At 37.7% G+C, this 8,187-nt stretch overlaps 1 pseudogene; it reads right to left on the reverse strand.

Annotated features, from left to right (window-relative positions):
- Nucleotides 1–238: 238 nt before the first annotated feature.
- Nucleotides 239–1,831, reverse strand: LOC141519529 (vomeronasal type-1 receptor 4-like; annotated as a pseudogene).
- Nucleotides 1,832–8,187: the final 6,356 nt, after the last annotated feature.

Raw genomic sequence — 8,187 nt, forward strand, 5'->3', positions numbered from 1 at the left:
TAAAAACCTGGAGTCCTAGTGGCCCCAAGTCCTTCTTTGGGTTCTCTGTCCCACATAGTGAGGGTTGAGAAACATTGACATCTCCTACCCCCGTAGATCCTGCTTTGCCTTATCCACTGGGACACGGACAGCTCAGTCAGGTCTTTCAAAGGCATCTTCATGAAGGAACCTCGCCCAGATACTACAGAATGACTCACAAGCTCTGATGGTTCTTCTGAGACTATAGACTTGGCCTCGATCAGGGAGCACAGCAGGACTTGGAGGGTTCAGGCTCCCTATGAATCAACAAAAAAGGGTCAATGAATGTACTCACAACCGCTACCCAGGCACCAGAATGTATCACATACACTTTGTACAGTGTGAAGTCACAACTGGTACTGTAAGCAGTGGCAAAGATGCTCACCAGCAGCAGGATGCTTTGACTGGCCTCTGTCTCTGGAAATGTCGTTGGAGCCAGACAACTGCTGTGAATACGATGGACTCTCTGATGATGTCTGTAGAGTGGAAATATCATGTCGCTGCTGGTGAAGGCCATGCATCCTACTAACAACATATCTCAAAGGGAAGGGGAGATGGCAAGCACTGTAAGTGCCCTTTCCCTCTAGCAATAAAGGAGATCCATTCCACCTCTATGGCTGCTGCTGACAATCCTCGATTCTTTTCTATATATGGGAACCCTCACTTCTATAAGCATGTTGAATATCCAGCAGAGGAATCCTGATGGTCTAATGAACTTTGGAAATCTGACTTTGAATTTTGCCAAGCTACCGTGGCAGGGACCGATGGTGACCGCCTGGAAAGCACTCAGGAGGCAGGTGGTAGAGATGGAATGTCTTCAGGTACCACAATGAAGGTAAAATACCATTTTACAACCTGCATTTCCCAGGAAATATCCTTTCTCTAAATGGAAGAGTGCCAGTGGGCATCCTTGGGAGAGGAGCACTAGGGTATTAGACAACATAAGTTGGACCACTATGGGTTCCACTGTCCTTGACCTATGGCTGCTGAAAAAGGGAAGCCATAAAAGCAGAGAAAGCAATTCTAATTTGAGAAAAGAATACCCCCAGTACTCTGTTATATAGGTGCATGCTCTTGGAGTGTTAAGTAGGCATAGATGGAGATATCATGGAAGAAGACATAAAAGATCATTCCAAAATCTTTCATGGTGAATGAAATGAAGGCCCATAGTTCACCTGTGAGGATACTGATGGATGAATGATGAATTGTTAGCTGGTGGGCAATTGCCTTCAGAATTCCCTAAGTTCATATCACATGCTCATGTGTATACATGAGCATACACAGAATCATGCCCTTTCTCCCAAGCACCAAATCTCATACACTTGCATATTCATATCACCATTTACTCTAGGTGGGCTATCCAAATATCCCATTTTCTATACTGACTCCTAGTGACAGCATGTATAACTTGGCTTCCAGAAAAATCTAGGTTTTTTTTTTTCTGGATGATTCAATATTTAAAAAGGAACCAGTGACTTTTTATTGGTGAATCAAATTTGGAGGAAAAGCTTTGAACTCACAAAGGGCTCGTGTGGTTCTTGGATAATGAGATAGATAATAGGAGAAAAATTTGGGGGAAGTAACTTCTTATCTAGACTCCATAGAACACTAGGAGAATTTTCCATTTGATGAAAAGAGCCTTTCTCTTCTTCCAGAGGAGAACTCTCCTCATTTTAAAGAGATAATTCCTTCACATAGAAGGTATGACTACTAAAATTCTAGTAGAAGTCCCAAAGGCCTTCAGGGTGGAAACTTAGATAGATAATTAGAAAACATGGAAGCTGGAACAGTTGAATGTTACTTTCTCTTCCATGGGGACGGGTAATAGGAGAATTTTTAAAAATTTTCTAACAAGTAGTGAGAAATGAGAGGCAACCCAGAAACTTAATTGAACCATGTAGCCTAGCCTCAGGGCAAGCATTATTGAGACCTTGTCTCAAGATTTTATTTTATTTTATATGTTTCCACGGGAGTTGGATACAAAACAATAAAACTTTAAATTATGTTTCACAGAATCACATTTGCATGAACAGATTTCAGCATTATTCAATTTTTTTTGATGATGCGAGAGACTTGTCTTGCACCCTAGACTATTTTGATACAAATGGAAAAGTCATCTGAAAATCTGAGAAAAAAACTGGATGACTAGTTTCTAGATGTTGGAGCAAGCATAGAGCAAAAGAAAGACTAGGCTATAATAGGGAAAGGAGTGCCAAGAAGAGTCCTTGATTGTATGGACATCACGGAAATGAAAATAAAGTCTGAAGGAAATAGACCCAAATTTGATTCTTTCCCCACCTTCCATACCCTATGATTGTCTAACTGCAGTAATTATAACAGTATCTTTTATTTTGTTACCCAAAGTTTTCTAGTTCATTGAAATTGTTGGAAATACCAAGAGATCAGCAATTAAATAGAATATTAATAAGGTTACAAGAGAACACAGCCTCTGTTTAAATATAAGGAGTATTGTCTACCTGTGGGTTGGACATGATTAGCATGGGCTCTGATTATGTCTGGGAAAAAAATTGATGAAAGGGGAAACTTCCATCCCAGTTTCTATCTCAGGGATACAACAATTTATTCAGTCCAGGAGCAAAAGTTTCAATCTCTAAGGACAAAAACTTTACAGGTTTCATAGTTTCCTGTACCCAATTGAGCTGACCTGGCATGAAAGGATCTATCTACATGAAGTATCACAGACCCCAAACACACATTGAATTGACATAAACTGATAGATTATGTAAAATTGTTGTTCATGTGAATAACACGTCAAGAAATGTCTCATGAGGCAAGTATTCAACTTTAACTCATATCTTTTCTTGCTACTGTGAATCTTATGAAGAAATGACCTTGCAGGTTCTGCCTCAGGGATAGATTTAAAAAAAAAATAGAATCCAGGGAAAGACCAGAATAGAAGCTATTTCTTCCCCTATCACTATGTTAAAGATGCCTCTCAATAGGCCAATGCACCCAGAAAGAGAAAGAAACTTGAATGGTTTAAAACTTATGGTCTAAAGTATCAATTGTGATTAAAGAAAGGGATTAAAAGAAGATTACCCTAGTTCTCACAAGTCATAGTGATGGACTCATCAGTCATTCCTAAGTTTCTCCCCCCTCACAAGATTCATAGAAACATGACCTTAGACCCTGAACCCATAGGTATGGGACTCCTCATTGTAGCGATGGATGCTCTGCTCTCATTGAGTGGTAAGGAAAAGTTGTCTAGAGTCATAGAGGTCCCAAAATCGTTAGTAAACAACAAGAATTCCAACTTTAGAGTGCTCTGAGAATTTCTGAATTACAGTTTCAAGAAGAAAGATGGAAGAGGTGAACTCTATCTCAGCTGGCTGAAGGAAGACTCTGAGAAGCCATTAAAGAAACCAGCAACCTCCATCACTTTGCTCTTTAAGTTTGCTACATTATAGACTTCTAGAAGTCTCCCTTGAGTGAGCTCAAGAACTGTCTCTGGCTGAGACCCTCTTACTATTGAAACTGTGTGAACATAGTGGAATTTGTATTAGGTGCTTTGGCATCCCCCTTCCTCCCAATAATGAAAAAAGTACCAGTAGTAAGAATGAACTAGTTCATATACCCTTCACTAATAGCATTTAAGAGAACAGAGATCGAATTCTTCACCCATATCTTGTCTCACTGAGGAGAGAAATGATCATTGGTCTTAATTTTCTGCATCTTCTCTTGGGAAGAATGAAAGTGTCCCTTGGAGAATGATGGGGGTCAAAAAGGCTAGAGACCCTTTGGGACAGTCACCCAGTGACTCACCCATGTTACAGGTCAGGGAACAGGCCTAACTCACACCTGAAACCCTCCTTTATAAAAGACCTTGGTGAAAGATGATTCAGAAAATTGAGAATGTAGACTGCTGTCCTAGAAAGTTTAGCACCAAATATTGTTGTGTTGCCCTCATTGTATAGGAAACATTTGAAGTTTTTGGTTATTAAAGGAATACATTAGAGAACAAGCATGCCTGGATACATCAAAATCACTTTGGAATGCCCAGAACATGTAGTTGGTGTCACAAAGCGGAAGGATGTTTGAAGGTTTTGAATTCCAAAATTCAACCTGCATCAGTGGAAGATTTAGCTTTGTTTCTAACTATTGCATTCCATTTAGGATTAAAGGACACTATAACCAAGGGATTGGGACATGTGGCTTGTACAACTTGATCCTTCATGAAGCTTCTGGAAAGAATGTTGAAGGGAAGCATCAAGAGGTTAAAGGGCCCAACTTCTGAAGAAGATTCAGAGATCTTTGACTTTTCTTTGATACCAGAGTAGAATTTGTAAAGTGTTGCTAAGTCTGAAGATTAGCAAGTGGACTAGTAAACTGCTATTGTATGAATGAGATGTAGCATGTGAAAAACGAGAGGTTTATAAGACAAACATAGCAGTAGCTAGTATTTCTAGCTTTAAAGATAGGATCTCACTTAATTCTTGTTACACTTCTCAGAAATTGAAAAGATTCTTACTCCCTTATTCAGGAAAGTGTTGCTATTATGTTTTCAATATGAAAAAATAAAACATTGTCTCTTTTGTGCTTATAGCAAAACACCATCTGGTTCCTTCCTACTTTCCAACATTTTAAGGTAGTTCTTCCTATTAAATGTCATGAGATAATGGCAAAAAGGCAGGAAGTGGCCTGAGGTCTCCTCAGTTTTAATTGAAACAATTTTAATTCAAGCCTCAACAGGAACTCTGAAGTTACAGAACCCACAAAAGGACAGGGTGAAACAAGTTTCCAGCATAAGATAACTTCACAGGACTCCAGTGGAGGTCTGACACAATTGGGTAAAGGGGGAGCATGGCCCAGTGCAGATGGTATCCGGGTAAGGCTGCAGGAAGCCTCTCAGCCCAAAACAAATCAGCAAATGAGGCCCAACTGACTTGGCTCAGCAAAGAATGATGTTAAGGGTGTGAATAGAATGTTAGAAAAGCTAGGTATCATAGACCTTTGGAGACCATTGAATGGGGACACAAAAGAATATGCCTTCTCAGTAGCCTTCTCAACTGTTCAGTTATTAGGACACACAAAAATAACTCACAATCAAATGCCAAAAGGCAGATCTATTAAGTGCATCCTTTTTGGATCATAGCAAACCAACTATTACATTTCATAAAGTGTCATGGCAAGGAAGATTCAAAGCTGAGAAGAAATTGGTTCATTAATCCTGAAAAAGGAATCTTTAAAGAATAAATCATGGAAACATGACTCATTTCATGAAAGAGAATGACAATTATCAGATAACACACCAAAATGTATGGGATGCAGCCAAAACGGTATTCATGGGCAAAATGTGTATCTCTAAATACGGTATCCGTAAAATAGAGAAAGAGTAGATCAATGAATTCAGCACACCAATGAGAAACATGGAAAAAGGACTAAAAATCCACAATAAATACCAAATTGGAAATCCAGAAAATCAAATGAGGGATTCATAAAACTGAAAACAAGAACATCTTCGATCAAATAAATAAAACTAAGAACTGGTTTATGGAAGAAAACCCAAATAAGAGTATTAGAATCCCACAGGTTGAATTTACCACTCATGAAGAGCAAATGAAAGAAATAAATAAGAGCTAATTGCCCGATTATATGCCTATAACTCTCATAATCTAGATTAAATGGATTTATATTTGCAAAAAATACAAATGGATCAGATTATCCAGTCAGGAAAATGCATTTTTAAAGGACCCCCATTTTTAAGAAAGAACTAAACTTAAGAAAGAAAATGAGGTCCAGATTACCATAATGAAATTCCAGAGTGTTCAAACATGGAATTACTTTGGATACTTCTGACTTTGAGTTTCAAAAGGAAAAATGGAAGAGACCAACTGTATTTTGGAAAAAGGAAAAGACTCTGGGAAGACTTAAGGGGAACCAGCAGTCCTCCTTCATTTTGCTCTCTGAATTTTGCTAAGCTAGAGGCTTCTAGGAGTTGTAGGAGTTTCATCAATGAACTTAAAGAAAAAACCCCCAAGGCTAGATGGGTTAAACATGAACTTGACTAAATATTGAAAGCATATTTAACTTTAGGACTATATAAACTATTTGGCAAAAAGGGCAAAGAAAGAGGCATAACTTTTTTTTTTCATTACACCAACATGATGATAATATCTAAAGAAGGAAGAGCCACAACAGAAACAAAATTATAGACCAACTACCCTAAAGAACATTAATGCCAAATTTTAAATAAAATAGTAGCAAAAAGATCTTAGCCATAGATCACCAGGATCACACACTAGGAGCAGGTGGCATTTCTATGGGAAGTGGATCAATATAATTTCTATCCCTTATCTTTGACTCCCATTTCTCCATGGACAAATCCATGTTGTACCTCACCCTGCATAGTGTCACACCAGCACTCCTGCCTCTTTGAAAGTCATATGAAGAGCAAATATCATGGTCTATATAATGTGAAAACTTCTACACTGTTTCTCCCATTCTGTGATAAGTTATCCTCCTTCCCCTTCCCAATTTCTTTTTAGCTTAATGGTCACTTTTCAGATGAGTCAAGTAGGCTCAGAAAGAAATGTCTTTTAAAAACATGTTCTCTGGGGGCCCATGGCCATGATTGAGAAGACCAAAAGCAGAAGTAGAGTGAGAAACTAGGCTCACTCTGGGACATTGCAAGAACCAAATTCTCTATTGGAAAGAACCCACTGCTCTTATTGAGTCATTTGGATCTCTGTGACCTCATTTGGAGTTTTCTTGACAAAGATCCTTTTATTCCTCTTATTAATTAGATCAGAACCACAAGACTCCAACTAATTTTCACTATGTGAACTAGTTATTAAAGAGGGAAACTTTGAGACATGAAAATTTATATTGAGATCTGTTTTATAAATGATTTTAGCAGGAATGGGTAAGGAGTTTTTTCAAGTAACTTGAAATCATAAAGAAAATCCACTCAAATGGTCATCTTGAGGACAAGAGATTTTCAAAACTGTTGCAAGAAAAGATGTTTCAGGAACTAGACATTTTATCCAAGATGAAATGTGTCGATTGAACAAAATAAATTTCAGAGACTTCAAGTTTGTAAATGTTGATGTTAATGATTGAATTTTGGTTTTTGTTCCTTTGTATCTGTATACTATATTCTCCTGCTTCTCTTTGTGTCATATGAATTTCCTCTCTGAATTAGACCCCAGTTTTCCATAGGGAAGAAAAATTAGTAAGCTCAGTAATTTAGAAGTAAAAGGAACTTCAATGATAATCCAGATCAACCCCTAACTGAACAGAATTTCTTCCACAGTATCCCCAAGGAGGGAGTTACTGAACCAAGTGCATATATTTGTATATTTATAAGTTTGTATATTTATAGTTATTTGTGTATTTATAAGTTAAAAAAGCAGTTTCATGTTAATAATGGAGGGCTATGACTTCTAAAATGTCCAGGGAAGAGGAAAGAGTATTAAGAGAAGAAGGACTAAGGAATATTGGATCATAGGGGGAAGGTGTTCAGCTTACCTGAAAGTAGATTAGCTACACAGACAGTTTATAAATCTGGTACAGACTGATACTGATACCTGTCTTCTGGCTAGTTCTACTCCCAAGGACACACTAAGAGTTTAACTTTGGAAAATATGGCAACTCAAGAAGACAAGTTCAGTTGGCCTCAGGGTAACCTTCCCTGTTGTGGCCAAGGCAGCCTCCAGAGATGCCACTTGCAACACCTCATAAAATATTAATGCCAGAGGTGGAGCATGTGAAGCATGGGTAAAAAAGATATTTGGGAAGGACACAAGCTAACAGACAGAAATATATCAAGAGATCTACTCCCTAGTATGTAGATGATTAGAACCAATGCTCCCTAACCTCAAGGAACAAGATTCTCTAAATTAAAGTCAAGATGAAAAATTTACAACAAATTTACAACATACTGAGTGATACACAATAATTGCTACCACAAAGTGGGACCAGAATCCTAAATAAATCACAATACAAGCCATAACAAGAAAGTCCAAAATCAGCTACTAATTAAAATGACAAGATAACCAAGAGAACTTAGTATCCAAATACAGATAAACCAAAAAAGCCAAAGCAGTACAATAATATTAAAATTAACAGATGTTAAGTCTTCTAGTATTTTAAATTTTAAATTCAAGTATGTTTATTAGTTTCATTATGTCTCATGGACTTCTAATTTTT

Source organism: Macrotis lagotis, chromosome 3 (assembly GCF_037893015.1).
Source record: "Macrotis lagotis isolate mMagLag1 chromosome 3, bilby.v1.9.chrom.fasta, whole genome shotgun sequence".
Lineage (NCBI taxonomy): Eukaryota > Metazoa > Chordata > Mammalia > Peramelemorphia > Peramelidae > Macrotis > Macrotis lagotis.